At 50.3% G+C, this 16,572-nt stretch overlaps 1 protein-coding gene across 4 annotated transcripts in view; it reads left to right on the top strand.

The window, feature by feature from the left end:
* The first annotated feature begins 572 nt into the window (after positions 1–572).
* Positions 573–16,572, top strand: part of SMARCA4 (SWI/SNF related BAF chromatin remodeling complex subunit ATPase 4) — a 92,171-nt gene continuing 76,171 nt past the window's right edge. For all 4 annotated transcript variants that reach the window (XM_082731196.1, XM_082731195.1, XM_082731194.1 and 1 more), the window contains exon 1: positions 573–729. The gene's annotated coding sequence lies outside the window, so the exon portion shown is untranslated. The remainder of the gene's footprint in view (positions 730–16,572) is intronic.

Raw genomic sequence — 16,572 nt, 5'->3', positions numbered from 1 at the left:
ACCTGGCCTTGCCCAACAGACCCCGCCATCCCCCGACCAGAAATGAAGAAAAGCTCCCAGACCGGCCCTTGTCCCAAGAGCCAGTTAGTCTCAGCGCAGTCCAGGCTGCCTGCCTCCCGCTCTCACGCACGGCCTTGGGTCTTCACTTCCGAGTTTCAAGGACCCTCGGCCAACTCTTCCCCGCATACCCCGCCGCCATTCCGTCCCCTCCCCCAACCTCCCGTCACAGCCGCGAGAAGAACCACCACCACCACCATAGCCGCCGCAGTGGCGCCTGCTCTGCGCATGCTCCGCGGCGTGGGGACGCTGCGTGAGGACGAAGACCCCGGTGCGCATGAGCGAGACCTTCCCGGACTGAGTTGGGTGGTACCTCAGGAGCGCCTGCTCCTTCTCGTCCCGCCCACGTCCCCGAAGGCCCGAGCGGACGCGCACGCGCACTGGGAGCGGAAGGGCGGGCAGGCGCGCGCACGAGGCCGGGCGGGCGGCGGAAGCGAGAGAAGCCGATTGTCGGGGGGGAGGGGAGCTGGCGGGTGCGCGCGCAGCGGGTGCGCGGGCGGCGTGGGGGGGCGGCCGAGACGGGCGGGCGCGCGCGCGAGACTTACCCTCGCTCGGCGGCGGCGGCGGCGGCTTCTTTGTTTCGTGAGGAGAGGCGAGACGCCCACTCTGCCCCCGGCCCCGCGCGGAGGGGCGGGGGCGGCGCCGGGAAGGCGACGGCGCCGGCGGCTCTCGGTAAGGAACGCGGGCCGCGGGGGGAGCGCGGCGCGGGGCTTGGGAGGACGGTTTGAATGGAGCCGGGGCGCCGAGGGGGGAGGGGGCCGCCGGCGCCCGGAGCGGGGCTGGGGTACGGCGGCGCCGGAGGGTCAAGAAGCCTGTCCGGCACCGCGCGCGCGGGGAAGGCCACAGCGTAGCGAGGCCGCGGCGGCTACAGCATCCGCGGGCCGTGGGGTGGGGGCCCGGGCCGCGTGGAGGCCGCGCGCGCGCTCTCGCCGGGGTCGCCGGACAAAGCTCTCCGCCTCCTCTGCGGGCTGGGGTCCCGGCCCCGGGTCGCTGTGTCGGTCGCGGCAGCAACAATAGCAAGGCGTCGGAGCTTTTCTGGCTACGTTGTAACGGGTCCGACCTGAATGTTGTCTTTTTGGGGAGGCTGCGGTGGGAGCTCAGTAGGAAAACCCCCCCAGATGAGTTCAGTGTCGCCTGGAAACGAGCCTTAGCAGTCCCTTTGGGTTAACCTACCTAACATTTTATTTAAAAAAAAATCACGTATTCTAGATTTTTCAAAGAAAAGTAAATAACTCCCCAATTCTTTGCAAGTGGTGACTTCAAAATGTTTGCCCTGAAGTGGAGAGTCTAGAGCAAGTGGGGGAGGACGCGTAGAACTGTTTGCTGTTGAAAGCATTGTTTTGGTTTTGCATCCTTTCGCCTTCAGTTGATTTTCTAGATTAAGGCTTTTATTTTAAAACGTGGGCTTTTAGGAGAGTGTTTTGTGCTGGTCTCACGAAGACACCAGTCTTGATCCCCCCCTCCCCCCAGTGAATCCTTGGGGAAACTAGGGAATAAGTGCAAGAGCCACTTCCTAGGAATTTGAAACAAGTTTTCAGTTTCAGCTGACAGACCGGAATGGAGTTTGATTCCATGGGCTGTCACTCACTTAGCTGTGTGACCTTGGATAAATAGCCTAATCTCTCTGAACTGCTTTGTTTCTTCCTTTGTGAAAAGGGGATAATGCCACAAATGGAGTTGGTGAAAACCTGTAAAATGGTTTCTGGCAAGTGGGAAGTACTGCTGTTATCATCAGGCCCAATCTCCTCCTTTACTGTTGAGCAAATATTTGTTGAGTCCCTACTGGGTGTTAGATGGCTTGGTGGTTGAATGGCCTAGGAGCCTCTCTAGTCTTGTAGGGGAACAGATGGTAAATGTGGGAACAACTCCCCGTGGCCTATCATGTGATCCTCATTACCCTTCCTGGGAGAGGAGCACAGTGGATGCACAGGGGAGTGATGGGATTAGGGAGGTTGATGGAAGAGGGGGGCCTTTTCTCAGGATCTGGAAGGATGTCCAGGCTCACATGTGACCACCTGGACTAGTCATTGCTGTCCACTGCTACACTCACATATCGCCTTGATCCTTTCTGTGTAGCAGTTACCCCAGTGTGTAATTACACATCCATCTTCTCTGAGGGCCAGCACAGCAGGGATCATGTCTGCTTGGTCTCCTGGAGCGTACTCTGAGTCTGGCCCATACTAGGTCCTTAGGGAGCATTTGTGGAATGAATGAAGGAGAGTCCTTGTGGGGGATGGAGTAAGTGCATGCATGAAATGCTTGGCACAGGACCGGGGTTGGGTTGTAAGCAATAAATGTTAGTTGCTTGTGTTGGTTTTTTAACTTTCCAGGCCCATGTCCCTGGGAATGGGGTGTGGGCTGGTGATTAGTATGGGTGGTGGTGAGGACTGCTAATTCTGGAATTGGACCTCTTGAATTCACACCCAGCCTTCTAAATCCTAGATTGACCTCCAGCAAGGCATTCACCAGTAGGTCCCCCCCACTTGTGAAATAGGTATGACAGCAATGCTGCCACAGTTGTTGTAAGGGTTGAAAACATAACATGGGAAGTTGTTTAGCACACTGCAGTGCCTGGCATATAGTGAGCACTCAGTTTATTGCAGTAGTTAATGTTGTTCTTTCTGCGTGTGTGTGTGTGTGTGTGTGTATGTGAATTATTTAAAGAATGCAAAACAAAATTTGAGGTCATCCTATATCCCAGGAAGTTCAGGTTTGATGTGCTCATTATATATATTTTAATTTCTTTAAAATCAATTCATATATAATGATGACAATAATAAGTGCTCCTTCATGTGCCACATAACCCTTATCATTCCTTTTGGACCCTCAGAACACTGGGAGGTAGCCCTAGACCTGATCCTTGTCTTAGCTGTTTATGGGATGTGGGAGGGATTAGGTGTGTGGGGTGAGAACAACATTCTGGTGGTGAAGAAACTGACATTTAGGGATATTTCTTCACCAAGGGCTCTCTTAAGCCTTCTGGATTCGAATCCTGGCTTTACCACTTTCCCTCTTGGTGCCTTAGAGAAATGGGAGATGACAGTTCCTGGCATTTAGTGAGTCTTCAGATATGTCAGCCGGTTTTGGCCTCCATCATTAGGGCCGCCATGGCACAGAGGGACCCATTCTCACTGACCATAGACAGAACACTTACATGAGTGACGCCCCCCACTGTCGTGCAAGAAATGGCCCAGCCTCACATTCTTCGTTTGAACAAGTGGGCATTGAGAACCTACCATGAGCCAGGCCCTGATGGGGGCTGGGGATTCAGTGGGGAACAGGCAGACAAGGGCCCTGTTCTCATTCAATCATAGCCATCTCCTTAGTTGCAAAGGGGGACAGTTCCGTAATGGTACCCAACTATGAGGATTGTTGCAAGGTCTAAACAACAGTAACAACTGTAACGTGCTTAGAACGGCGCCTGGCACACAGTACTGAACAGTTGGTAGCTGGTGTCATTTATTAGGATTCCTACAATGTCCTGGCCATTTGAGATACAGAATATATTTTTGCTCTCCTGTGGTAATAGTTCTGTATGTTTTCAAAGTTGTAGCAAAGGAATCAGCTCTTATGTTTTGTTTCTCATAATTTAAAAATGGTAAACTTGCACTTTCACCATAATACACTGGAAAGAAAGAAGTGTGTTTGGTGACAAGGGTTTTGGAAAATACCAAATGTTTGTTTTCCATCTCACATATTTCCTTGTAACTTGTAACATTGACTGGAACACTTAAGAGGGAATTGTAGTTTAAAAAAGACTACAGGCGCCTGGGTGGCTCAGTTGGTTATGTCTCCCCTTGGTTTCAGCTCTGGTCATGATCTCAGGGTTGTAATACTGAGCCTGGGGGCTCTGCGCTCAGCAAGGAGTCTGCCTGAGATCTTCTCTCTCTCTCTCCGCACCCTCCCCTGGCCTTCCTCCCCCAAACAAACAAGTAAAACCTTTACAAATAAATAAAAAATTAGGGGGATGTGCAAAATTACTTCCCTACTATAAAACGGGAAGTGACAGCTGCTAGAATATTGGGGGAAATGTCTGCGGGGAACGCATCAGAGTCGCGTCTGAGGCTAAACGGACCTGCCATTGCTGTCAACCTTAAGGAGATCATACGTAGAAATATAAGGCTCATTGGTACGATTGGAGTTTTCTTTTAACTGCATGCCGATGATACTACTTTTTCATTACGTGGATTTAATGAACACGAGAAATTTGGCCTCGGATCACCTTCATGTAAGGGAAAGGCACTCGAGGGTAGTGCCAGATGTAGCTGGGTTTGCTGGGCCGTTGGATTTTGGAGGGCAGAGAGAAAGGAAGGGATGCATTGATTTCCCTCTCAATTACCTTAGAGAAGTGGCTTTCTTTAGAACACAGGTAACTATTCGCGGGGCATAAACTAGCCTAGGCCCCTTGGAAGCCTTTGGGACTAGACTGGTCCCCAGTGTTTCCCTGTGGGACTGTTACTTTGTTATAAAGGGGGCATGTCTTGGGACGCCTGGGTGGCTCGGTTGGTTAAGCAGCTGCCTTCGGCTCAGGTCATGATCCCAGCGTCCTGGGATCGAGTCCCACATCGGGCTCCTTGCTCCGCAGGGAGCCTGCTTCTCCCTCTGACTCTGCCTTCCACTCTGTCTGCCTGTGCTCGCTCTCGCTCTCTCTCTGACAAATAAATTAAAAAAAATAAATAAATAAAGGGGGCATGTCTTTATTTTGGCATGTGGATACTTGTTCCTGGGGACAGTGGGTTTTGATCAGCGTGAAGTTCACCAGCTGTGTGTGAGATGAAAGGAGGCTGGACCCCGGATTTAGTAGCAGTGGGCTTTCAAATGGCTCCTTGGGATGGTTCAAGTTCTCTTTTCTGCTGGTAAGTCATGCCCCGCTGGCTCAGGAAGCAGGTGGCTGCACGGCAGTTGCAGCCTCACCTGTTAAGGGAGGGGACGAGGTTTGATGTGGGTCACCCTGACTTGCACCAAAAGTTCCACTGAAGCAGAATGGTGGGTGCTCTTGTTGTCTGAATGGTGACGCTGAAGCCCGGGAGTCCATCTGCTGTGCGCAGCCAAGCCCGCCTCCTGGGAACGCAGCCGGGATACCCCTGCCTGTCAGAGTGCTCCGCTCTGCCCGCACTTGGCACCCTTTCAGGCTTTCCTCTGCCTTTTGATCCTCAGCCTAAATCAGATCCTCAAGCCTGGAGTCAGACAGACTTGAGGCAGGACTCTGCTTCTTGAGTGATGTTGGACCAGTGACTTAACCTTCCTGAGCAGAAAACCCCATTCCCCTCTGTTCCTCCCTCCAACCCTCTCTTACCCCATAGTTTCCCGGGTTGGCACCTCTAGTCACTGATACTGAACCACGGGATGCAAGTTGGAGCTGAAATCCAGCCTTGCTGGGCTTTGCCAGATCTGGCTCCAAGGCCGGTCAGCCCCGAGGAAGGACCACCTTTCATATTTCAAAGGGCATGTGCTTGCTGAAGCCCTGTTGGTTACCTTGGTCACCATTGAGCTTTTCTTTTTCTTTCTTTCTTTTTTTTTTTTTTTTTTAAGATTTTATTTTATTTATTTGACAGAGAGAGAGAGAGGGAATATAAGCAGGGAGAGTGGGAGAGGGAGAAGCAGGCTTCCTGCCAAGCAGGGAGCCCGATGCGGGGCTCTGGGATCATGACCCGAGTCCAGGTGCGCCTGACTCCTTTCTTGCTTTTAACCTTTCATCTATTCATCAGCGTCTCCAGAGAAATCTTCTAAAACCATCATCAGACCATGTCACCGCCCTGTCCAGAACATTCCAGTGGTTTCCCCTTGCACCTAGAGTAGACTCCTGCCCTCCAGGCCTGTGATCTGCCCTCCGCAGCCGTCTCTGACTTCACCTGCTGCCACATCCCCCTTTCCTGCTCCAGTCCAGCACAGTCCCACTCCGGCGAGCCCTTGTCCTTGCTGCTCGCCTGTCCGTCATGGCTCCCATGGCTCCCATTCCGCTTTAGGTCTCTGCTCGGGTGTATCCCCTCCCTGAGACCCTCCCTGGCCACCATGGTTGGTCCTGTCAGCTTGTTACCCCTGCTGAGTTTTTCATGGTACAAGTTCGTGGCATCTCCCCACTCCCGGCATGAGGAATACCATGTCATCTTTATTTGTGTGCTTGCCTCTGTCACTCAGTTGTCAGTTCCCCGAGGCAGGGATTTTATTGGCTTCTGCATTCCTGATACCTGGTACCCTGTTCAGCGCAGTGTTGGTTTTCAGTCAGTATTTGAGGTGGCTGGGAGGGCCTGTCGCAAGTGACACTGGGCGGTATAGGCACCACCCACCCTGTCCGCAGGTTAGGTGTCGTTCTCAGTGTTGAACAGGTGGCCGGTCCCGGTACCTCAGCCAACCCAGCAGTCGTAGACCTGACATCCATCCGGTGGGGCGTGACCAGCCTTAAAAAGAAGAGAATCTCTCTGCGTTAAACGGGGGGCGTGGTCAGGATAGATTTGTACAGCTGGTTGGATTTACTTGATGTGTGTTTGCTGCGTCAGTCATGTCATGACTCCAGGTCATGGTCAGAAGAGTCTGGAAAACGCCCGTGTGGTGGATAGGTGGGTTCAAGGGCAGAAAACAAGCTTGGTCGTTGTGATGGGTTCACATCTTGTGATGTGTTGTAGATGAGGAGGTCCTCTTCAGTGGGTTTCAAGTGGGGGGGTGTGTAGGAGAGGGGAGAAGCAGGCTTCCTGCCAAGCAGGAATCCTGCCTGATGTGGGAGTCGATGTGGGACTTGATCCCAGGACCCTGGGATCATGCCCTGAGCCAAAGACAGATGCTTAACGACTGAGCCACCCAGGTGCCCCGTGTTTTTGTTTTGGTTTTTGGGTTTTTTTGAAGATTTTATTTATTGATTTGATAGAAAGTGCATGCACACACACATAGACCAGGGACGGGGCAGAGGGAGAAGCGGACTCCTTGCTCAGGACCTGGAGATCATGACCTGAGCCAAAGGCAGATGCTTAACTGACTTGAGCCACACAGCTGCCCTGAAATTTTATTTTATTTTTTTATTTTTTAAAGATTTTATTTATTTCTTGGAGAGAACAGAGTGAGCATGAGAGACCTAGAACACAAGCAGGGGGAGAGGCAGAGGGAGAGGGAGAAGCAGGCTCCCACTTAGCAGGAAGCCAAGAACCCCCGGATCATGACCTGAGCTGAAGGCAGCCGCCCAGTCAATTGACCCCCCAGGTGCCCCCTGACAATTTTATTTTTAAGGTTAACAACGACTAATAATAAATGGAACATTTATGACAATAACAGTGTAATACAAGTTGCATGGATGTTCTCTTTCTCTCTGAGAATACCTTATTGTACTGTACTTGCCCTTCTTGTGATGATGTGAGATGATAAAATGCCAGTGAGATGAGAGGAGATGAAGTTAGTGATGTAGGCGTTGTGACGTAGAGTTAAGCTACTATTGATTTTCTGGCAAAACTCAGCAGGAGGATCATCTGCTTGAGGACAAGGACTGTGTAACTGAAACTGGAAAGTGAAACCTGCCTGGGCGGGCTGGTGGGAGGAGGAACTACTGTACTTGGTAACGGACAGACTTGGCATGTCTGCATTTTAGGTAGAACCGATAAGACATTGTAATTAATTATCGTGACATGAGTTTTTTGTTTCTGAAGGGTATTCCTTTTTAAGTGTAGGGCAAGCTTTTGCTGCTTAATTATATTGCAAGGAAAATGCTTGGCAGCTGGCTTGAGCAGCCAGTGTTGGGGAAGCACTGTGTCAGGAATATGCTATTTCCGTATGTTCCCTAAGACAGCAGGTGCCTCATCTCATACGTCCTTCCAGGTTCGCGGACCAGTGTGCCAGGTCTGGTCGGGTATGGACAGTTTTCCTAGTAGAGTATTGGGGGGAACCTCGTTTTGTAGTTTTCATGTAACAAATAAGACTGGTTTTGCTGAAGGCATCCTGGCCAGCTCCTTGACTGATGTGAGTACCCTGGCGCGGCGGAACCACGGTGTGTCTGCTGATGAAACTTGTCGGGGAAGAAATTCCTCCGAGCCCAAAAAGTGAAGTCGCAGCTTTCCTGGGGCCAAACTTAAGTATAATGCTGGTTTTCAGACAAGACAAGAAAAAAACCCAAAATCAAAAACATAGTCTTAGCAAGCAGATTTTAGAAGCTCCCGATTTCCTATTAGCTGTCTGTCCTGCTTCAGTGGCTGGCCACCATCGTTCTTTTTATTTTAACTTTATTTATTTATTTATTTATTTTATTTATTTTTTTTTTTAAGATTTTATTTATTTATCTGACAGAGAGAAACCACAAGTACACTGAGAGGCAGGCAGAGAGAGAGAGAAGGAAGCAGGCTCCCTGCTGAGCAGAGAGCCCGATGCGGGACTCGATCCCAGGACCCTGAGATCATGACCTGAGCCGAAGGCAGCGGCTTAACCCACTGAGCCACCCAGGCGCCCTATTTATTTATTTTTTTAAAAATTTTCATTCTGGTGTAGTTAACAAGCAGTGTTGTATTAGTTTCAGGTGTCCAGTATAGTAATGTAAGAGTTAGCCCTCCCTTACCTCAGTGCTCAGTGTGGTGAGTGCGGGCTGGGGTCCCCAGCTCCTGTCCCCCGCCCCACCGGTTTGTTCCCTATAGTTCATGAGTCTGGTTTTTTTTTTTTTTTTTTTTTGGTTTGTCCCTTTTTTTTCTTTGTTCATTTGTTTTGTTTCTTAAATTCTCTTTTTTCCCCCTTTGCTCATTTGTTTCTTAAATTCCTCATTATGAGTGAGATCATACGGTTTTTGTCTTTCTCTGACTGACTTATTTCACTCAGCATAATACTCTAGATCCATCCATCCTGTTGTGGCCACTGTTCTTTTTTTTTTTTTAATATTTATTTTTTATTTATTTGACAGAGAGATCACAAGGAGGCAGGCAGAGAGGCAGGCAGAAAGAGAGAGAGGCAGAATCAGGCTCCCTGCCCAGCAGAATCATGACCTGAGCTGAAGGCAGAGGCTTAAGCCACTGAGCCACCCAGGCGCCCCCCCCCCACTGTTGTTTTTTATAAGAGAAAAGCAAGGGGTGGCATAAAAGAAGAAACTAGACCTACTCCTCAAGCAGTCTGGTTCCGCATTTGAACGTCAGTAGATGTTTCTATTTTAAATGATAATTTTGATGAGGTTGAAAGTAGAAAATAATGCAATCCTCACATCCTTTCATCTTTTTAATTTCCATAAAGGTACTTCTGGACATCTTTTCTGGGTATTTTATTTCCCAGGTATTTTTCTGATCTAGGTTGGTTGGTTGGTTTTAGCATTTCTTTTTTAAAGATTTTATTTTACTTATTTATTTGACAGAGAGATCACAGGTAGGCAGAGAGTCAGGCAGAGGGAGAGGGGGACACAAGTTCCCCACTGAGCAGAGAGTTCAATGTGGGGTTTGATCCCAGGACCCTGAAGCCATGAGCTGAGCGGAAGGCAGAGGCTTAACCCATCGAGTCACTCATGCACCCCTATTTTAGCATTTTTTAAAAATATGATTACAGAACTAATAGAAGATTATCATAGAAAAATAAACACACACAAAAAACACTAGAGCTCCGTGATGTGGAAAGTGTCAGTTCCCCCTCACATACCTCCTAAGAGAGCTGCTGGCCACTGCCAGCCACGGCTCGGCGAGCTTACTCTGAGCTGGCTTCTACTATCGGATGAACTTGCACCTGTTCTTACGGTTAGCATAGTGGGGCTTGGGTTGGGCACACCTTGCATCGATGCTCCCTCTTTCCTCTGCTGCTTCTTGGAACTTCCTCCACATCCGTGTGCATGAAGCTGCCTCATTGGGTATGGATTGTGTGGGGGTTCTGATTGTTCAACAATTGGGGTGCTTCTCAGAGAAGTCAAGGTGATATGGCCACGTCACCTCCAGACCCCTTGGCTCTGGGAACCGGTTTTCAGCTTGCAGCTTACTGAATATCTTAGCTCTCAGGTTTTTGCTTCTTGCCCCAGAGTAGTTTTACTTCCCATCACAGTCCTTTAGGCTGCCTGCCTGCATTCCCAGGCTCCATTCCTTCCTTGTGTCGCCCCAGACACACCCGACCCGTAGACTACACACTCCTCAGTTAGGCTCCCACATACACGTGCCAGTGGTTTCACTGTTTTGTCCCCTCTGTCCCCCCGTCCTTCACTTTTCTCATCTGCTTAGGTGTGGCTCTCTGGTCTGGGATGGGTTTCAGTTTTGTGTTTAATGACCTTCTTTCTCCCAGCCCAGACACCAAGTGACTTGTCATAGAGGAACTTGTTGCAGGAGTCCGGTCTGAACCGTGGAAGCCCCTGAAGCCCTCAAGACCATAGGATGACCTTGGGGACCCTAGGAATTTGCTGACAATGCCAGATCCTTAGTTTACTGTGTAGGAAAGGTAGAGGTGTTCCGTGATGAGTGAAGGAGGCGGTGGGGGGGGCTGTTGTTTGCCCTCAGATCCCACCTCGCTTCTGACATTTCTGGCCAAACTTGGCAAGCCCTCCTGAGTAGGCACGTTGCTGGAGCACCATAGTGCCCCGTTCCAGACCCTCCCCAGCTCTCAAGAGGGGCAGGCCCACCCCTGCCCTTTAAGAAGGTTGACTGGCCGGGACGCCTGGGTGGCTCAGTTGGTTGGACGACTGCCTTCGGCTCAGGTCATGGTCCCGGAGTCTCGGGATCGAGTCCCACATCGGGCTCCCAGCTCCATGGGGAGTCTGCTTCGCTCTCTGACCTTCTCCTCGCTCATGCTCTCTCTCACTGTCTCTCTCTCAAATAAATAAAATCTTTAAAAAAAAAAAAAAGAAGGTTGACTGGCCAAAAGGAGCTTGATGATGGATATGAACACTGCGTTTGTGGCCGTGGGATCCAAGAGGGCAAAGGATAGTTTGTAGCTCAGATCCTGCCCGCTGATTGCCTGGGCGGATCTCATCACTTGTGACCCCTGGTCTTTGCAGTGGGCCTGTGTGGCCTTCAGGCAACCTCTGTTCCTCCCCCAGCTTGGTGGAGGCGCCTTGTGCAGCCTTTACTTCCCGAGTTTGCTCCTGAACGCTTCCGGACAGGAGCATCGCTTGAGGTTTGTCCTGTGGGGTAGGCTAAGTTAGGAAGCTTATTTACTACTTGTCTCTTTAAGAGAAGAGGAGCGCCTCGGGGGCTCAGTCATTTAAGCGTCTGCCTTTGGTTCAGGTTGTGATCCCAGGGTCCTAGGGTCAAGTCTCGCATCCGGTTCCCTGCTCCTCAGGGAGCCTGCTTCTCCCTCTGCTTCTGCCTGCCACTGTCTCTCTCAAATAAGTAAATAAATAAATCTTTTTTTTTTTTTTTTTAAAAGAGGAGGATGGAAGGACTTAATCTGCATATTGCTTCTGGGTTAGTAGTGACAAGCAGTAAGCAACTGCTCTGTAAATGTGGGGGCCCTTGGCTTTGCCAGCAGGGTTGTGTTACTTCCTGCCTATACATGCCTTGCCTGCGTTAGCTCAGGTGATGCTGGCGACACCTGAGGGAGGGATTGGTCTCATCTCCAGCCTACAGAGGAGGGGACAGGCTGGGGAAGGTTAAGTCACTCATCTAGTATCATGCGGTTGGCCAGTAAGAGAGTCCAGACTCAGTGCAGGCTGCACTTCAGTGAGTTTCTTGGTGGCTTTGGCCTTGTGACTCTAACAACTTCACTGAGATGCTGGGGGGCCGGTGAGCCGTAGGGACCCCTCTGTCAGCAGGGCCCATGATAGTCTCGCTGGGAGGTGCAAGGGTGTGGGCTCAGTGAGTAAATCTCAGTCCTTGCCCCCAAATGGGCCCACAGCCCTGCTTCCCCTCTGGCTGGGTCATCTTCCCTGTTACTTCTGTCACTGATTGTATCCTCAGCAGTTGTAAATCGCAAGGAGGCAGGAGCAAGTCACACTCCCTCTGGATTTTAAAATATCTCTTTCCTTCCTCTTATCTCCATGACCCTGAGATAGTAAAGGAAAACTGGTTTCCTCCGCGGACACCAGATGTGTGGGTTTTCCACCCGGAGCAAGTTTCTGCAGATACCTGCTGGGTGTCCTACACGTCAGTTCTGATGCTAATTACCTAGAGCTAGTGCAGACACAGAGGTAAAAGGCTCAGTCCCACAGGACTGCTCCCCCCTTTAGATGCCAGTCCCAAGTAGTCGGCCCCCATGTTACCCACACTTCTGCCCCCACTTGGTTACAGATGGGGTTCTCACGAACTGCTCGTCAGGTTTATTTGATACCAGAGCTCACAAAACTCAAGGAGATACATATGTTTACCTGTTTATTATAGAGGATACAGATGAACAGCCATATGAAGAGGTAAATAAAGTGAGGCCTAGAAGGATCCTGTGCCTGGGAGCTTTTGTCCCCCACGGAGTTGGGGTACACTGCCCTCCTAGCATGTGGATGTGTTCCCCACCCCAGAAGCTCTCCTGGCCTCTTAGCTGAGAGATTTTATGGGTGCTTCATCTTGTGGGCGTGGTTGATTATTCACGTCTCGATTCCTCTCCCCTCCTTTGGAGGATGGGGCTGAACGTTCCAACCCTCTAATCATAGCTTGGTCTTTCTGGCAGCTGGCCCCTGATTCTGGAGCTGTCCCAGAGCCCACCACGAGTCACTACATTAGAACAAAAGACCCCCCTACCACTTAGGAAATTCCAGGGATTTTAGTCTAAAACTGAAGCAGAGACCAAATACATATATCTATTATGTCAGGTAGACAAAATTTTCTTTCTTTCTTTCTTTCTTTTTTAAGATTTGATTTATTGTGGGGAGGGGGAGAGAGAGAAAGATAGAATATGCAGGAGCAGGGGGAGGGGCAAAGGGAGAGGGAGAAGCAACCCTCTGCTGAGCAGGGAGCCTGACACAGGGCTCAATCCCAGGACCCCAAGATCACGACCTGAGTTGAAGGCAGAGGCTTAACCGACGGAGCTATCCAGGTGCCCTGATAGACAAAATTTTCTTAAGCAGGATTCTAAAACCATTAACCATCTAAGAACAAACTTGATAGATCAGATGCCATGAAAATAACTTCTCTGCGTCCAGACACCATTAGGAGACTACAGAGGTGAGCCCCAACCTGGGAGAGGAACTACATATCCCCAAGTCAAAGTCTAGTGAGAACAAGGCCTTGTGGAAGTGGGTATGTTAGTAGCCAGCGTGCAGAAAGGTGCGCAGCACCATTAGTCACAAGGGAAATACAAATAAAGTATACGATTGTACACTTACCGGAACGGTTCCAAGTTAGACAAGCACCCAATGTCAGTGTTGATGTAGAGGAACTGGAATGCTCTCCCCTCTTCTGAGGGGATGGCGGTTATGTGGGATTGTAGTCCTAATTCGGAAGGCTTGCAATATTTGCCCAAGCTGAATTTATGACTTCCTATGACGAATGATTCCTCTCCTGGATATCCAAGGAAAATGGGTGCCTATGTTGGCCAAGTGACATTGTCCATAGCAGGTTCACTCATGCTGGCCGAAACCCAGCAGCACAGAGTGCGCTAACGGGGGAGCGGACTCGAAACGAAGAACAAATGCCCCTCGCCCCCCCAACAGGGATGCCCCTCACGGAGGAGCAGAAGGGTACTACTACTGTATGTTTCTTTTCTTCGGACGCAGTTCAGTAATAAGTGAACGCACCAAAATGACAGAATCAAAGCAGTGTTTGCCCCTGGGAGGGTGATCTCCATGGGAAGGGGCAGGGGTGCCCTGCAGGAGTGTTGCTCATCCAGCCGTACCCCTACAGTCAGGGCACTTGAGATGGGCTAAAACCCGGTACAAGTAAATAAAACGTTTCCCCTTCCGTGCCATGCCGAGGACCAGAGCGCTGCTTCCGGTTCCATCCCCTTGCCCACCCCCACCCCATGCTGCTGCAGGTCTGCCGGCCTGTCTGTCTGCGTGCACACACCAGCACCCCAGGTGGGCGCGTCTGTGTGGGCAGAGCCCGGCCCACTGTGCTGCTCAGGATGGTTTTGCATGGTGCTGTACTCTTTGGGTCCCTTTACTGTCACGTGTCTTTCACGTGCCTTTCAGTCCAGAAATGAGTCTGCTCCTGCTGGTGGACTCGTCCACTTACCTGCTTCCTCTCAGTCTGACGCTGCAGAGGTGACAGCTTCTGAAACATGTGCCCCCCCCCCCCTTTTAAAGACTTTATTTATTTGTCAGAGAGAGTGAGCACAGGCAGACAGAATGGCAGGCAGAGGCAGAGGGAGAAGCAGGCTCCCTGCTGAGCAAGGAGCCCAACGTGGGACTCGATCCCAGGATGCTGGGATCATGACCTGAGCTGAAGGCAGCCGCTTAACCAGCTGAGCCACCCAGGCATCTCGACATGTGCCCTTTTTAAAAGCCTCTTAGGGGCCTAGGTGGCTCAGTTGTTAAGCATCTGCCTTTGGCTCAGGTCATGATCCCAGCATCCTGGGATCGAGCCCCACATCAGGCTGCCTGCTCAGCTGGGAGTCTGCTTCTTCCTCTCCCACTCCCCCTGCTTGTGTTCCTCTCTCAGTGTCAAATAAATGTTTATAAATAAATAAGTAAATAAATAAATGCCTCTTGTGAAACTCCATGCTTCTCAAAGGTAGATGTTGCCATGTTTTGGCCCAAGAGTATTTTTTTTTTAAATTAATTAACATGTAGTGTGTTACTAGTTTCAGGGGTAGAGTTCAGTGATTGATCATCGCGTATAACCCCCAGTGCTTATCACATCCTGTGCCCTCCTAATGCCCATCACCCAGTTACTCCATCGCCCTCCCCTCCTCCCCTCCAGCAACCCTCAGTTTGTGTCCTATGATCAGGAATCTCTTTTTTTAAAAAAAATATTTTATTTATTTATTTCACAGAGATCACAAGTAGGCAGAGAGGCAGGCAGAAGAGAGAGGAAGGGAAGTAGGCTCCCTGCTGAGCAGAGAACCCGATATGGGACTCCATCCCAGGACGCTGGGATCATGACCTGAGCTGAAGGCAGAGGCTTTAACCCACTGAGCCACACAGGTGCCCCGATCAGGAATCTCTTACGGTTAGTCTTCCTCTCTGACTTCATCTTGTTTTATTTTTCCCTCCCTTTCCCTCTGCTCCTCTTTTTTTTTTTAAATTATTATTTGACAGATACAGATCACAGGTAGTCAGAGAAGCAGGCAGAGAGAGAGAGGAGGAAGCAGCAGGCTCTCTGCTGAGCAGAGAGCCCGAAGCGGGGCTTGATCCCAGGATCCTGGGATCATGACCTGAGCCAAAGGCAGAGGCTTTAACCCACTGAGCCATCCAGGTGCCCCTGCTCCTCTTGTTTTGTTTCTTAAATGCCACATAGAAGTGAAGTCATACGATAATTGTCTTTCTCTGATTGACTTGTTTTGGTTAGCGTAATGCCCTCTAGTTGCATCCACATCATTGCAGACAGCAGGATTTCATTTTCTGATAGCCGAGTGATACTCTGTTGCATATACATATACCGCATCTTCATCCATGCATCCATGGACATCTGGGCTCTTTCCACAATTTGGCTGTCGTGGGCATTGCTGCTGTAAATATTGGGGTGCAGGTGCCCCTTTGGATCACTACATTGATATCTTTGGGGTAAATACCTAGGATGGCAGTTGCTGGGTCATAGGGTAGTTTTGTTTGGCACTAAAGTATTTTTTGATGGATGTCATCCAGGGTCTTCAGTGAGCTCTGTATGTCGTTGACGAAGTTAGTCCTGCTGTAAGTGGAGGTAGTAAATTTCTAGAGATACCATGCATTTTTTTTTAAAGGTTTTATTTGTTTATTTAATAGAGAAAGAGATAGCAACAGAGAGCACGAGTGGGAGGAGGGAGAGAAGCAGGCTCCCCGCTGAGCAGAGCACCTCATACAGGACTCAGTCCCAGGACCCTGGGATCATACCTGAGCCAAAGGCAGATGCTTAACCGAGTGAGCCCCCCTCCCCCTGGCGCCCCGGAATCACGCATTTTGATGGGAATGTCTGATACTAAGTATAAACTACCTTTAGAAGAGCTACGATTCCAGACACTTCCAGTGCTTGCTCTTTGGCATATCTGCCTTTAGATAAGGAGAAGGTGTTCCCCAGATGGGGTGGATCGTATTTTGCTGTCCGTTTCAGTTGGCGTGACAGAATGGAGACCTTCAGGTGAGAAAGCACCCACGAGCTCCCGGATGCCACAGGGTTCCTCGAGTGTTTTCCGGGCCATTTTCCCCCTTGCCACAGCACTGTAGTCTCTCTGGGCCTCTGCGAGAGGGTCTGTGGACGTGAAGAGTCCCGAGGGCACCCGAGGAGCCATCTTCTTGGCCCAGCCATGGCTGTGTTCACATCACCCAGCTCTCCACCTGTGAAGTAGGACTGTAGGCACAACTTGACGGAGACAAATGCTGGGCCAGAGGTTTCAGACTTCAGATTCCGCATTTTAGAGGAGACTGGGACAGGGATCACTGTCGCAAGGCAGAGGTGGGAGTGGCATCTGAGGTCACAGGATCCTTTTCTGTAGCAGGTGTGACCATTCACATGTATCTGAGTCAGGTCTGATTTTGTTTCTAAATGAATTTGTCTCAAAGTTAGGTTTCAAAAGTTTGATTCCTCT

Source organism: Mustela nivalis (genome assembly GCF_964662115.1).
Source record: "Mustela nivalis genome assembly, chromosome: 1".
Lineage (NCBI taxonomy): Eukaryota > Metazoa > Chordata > Mammalia > Carnivora > Mustelidae > Mustela > Mustela nivalis.
Note: the sequence above shows the minus strand (reverse complement) of the source record. Positions and strands in the feature narration are given on the sequence as shown.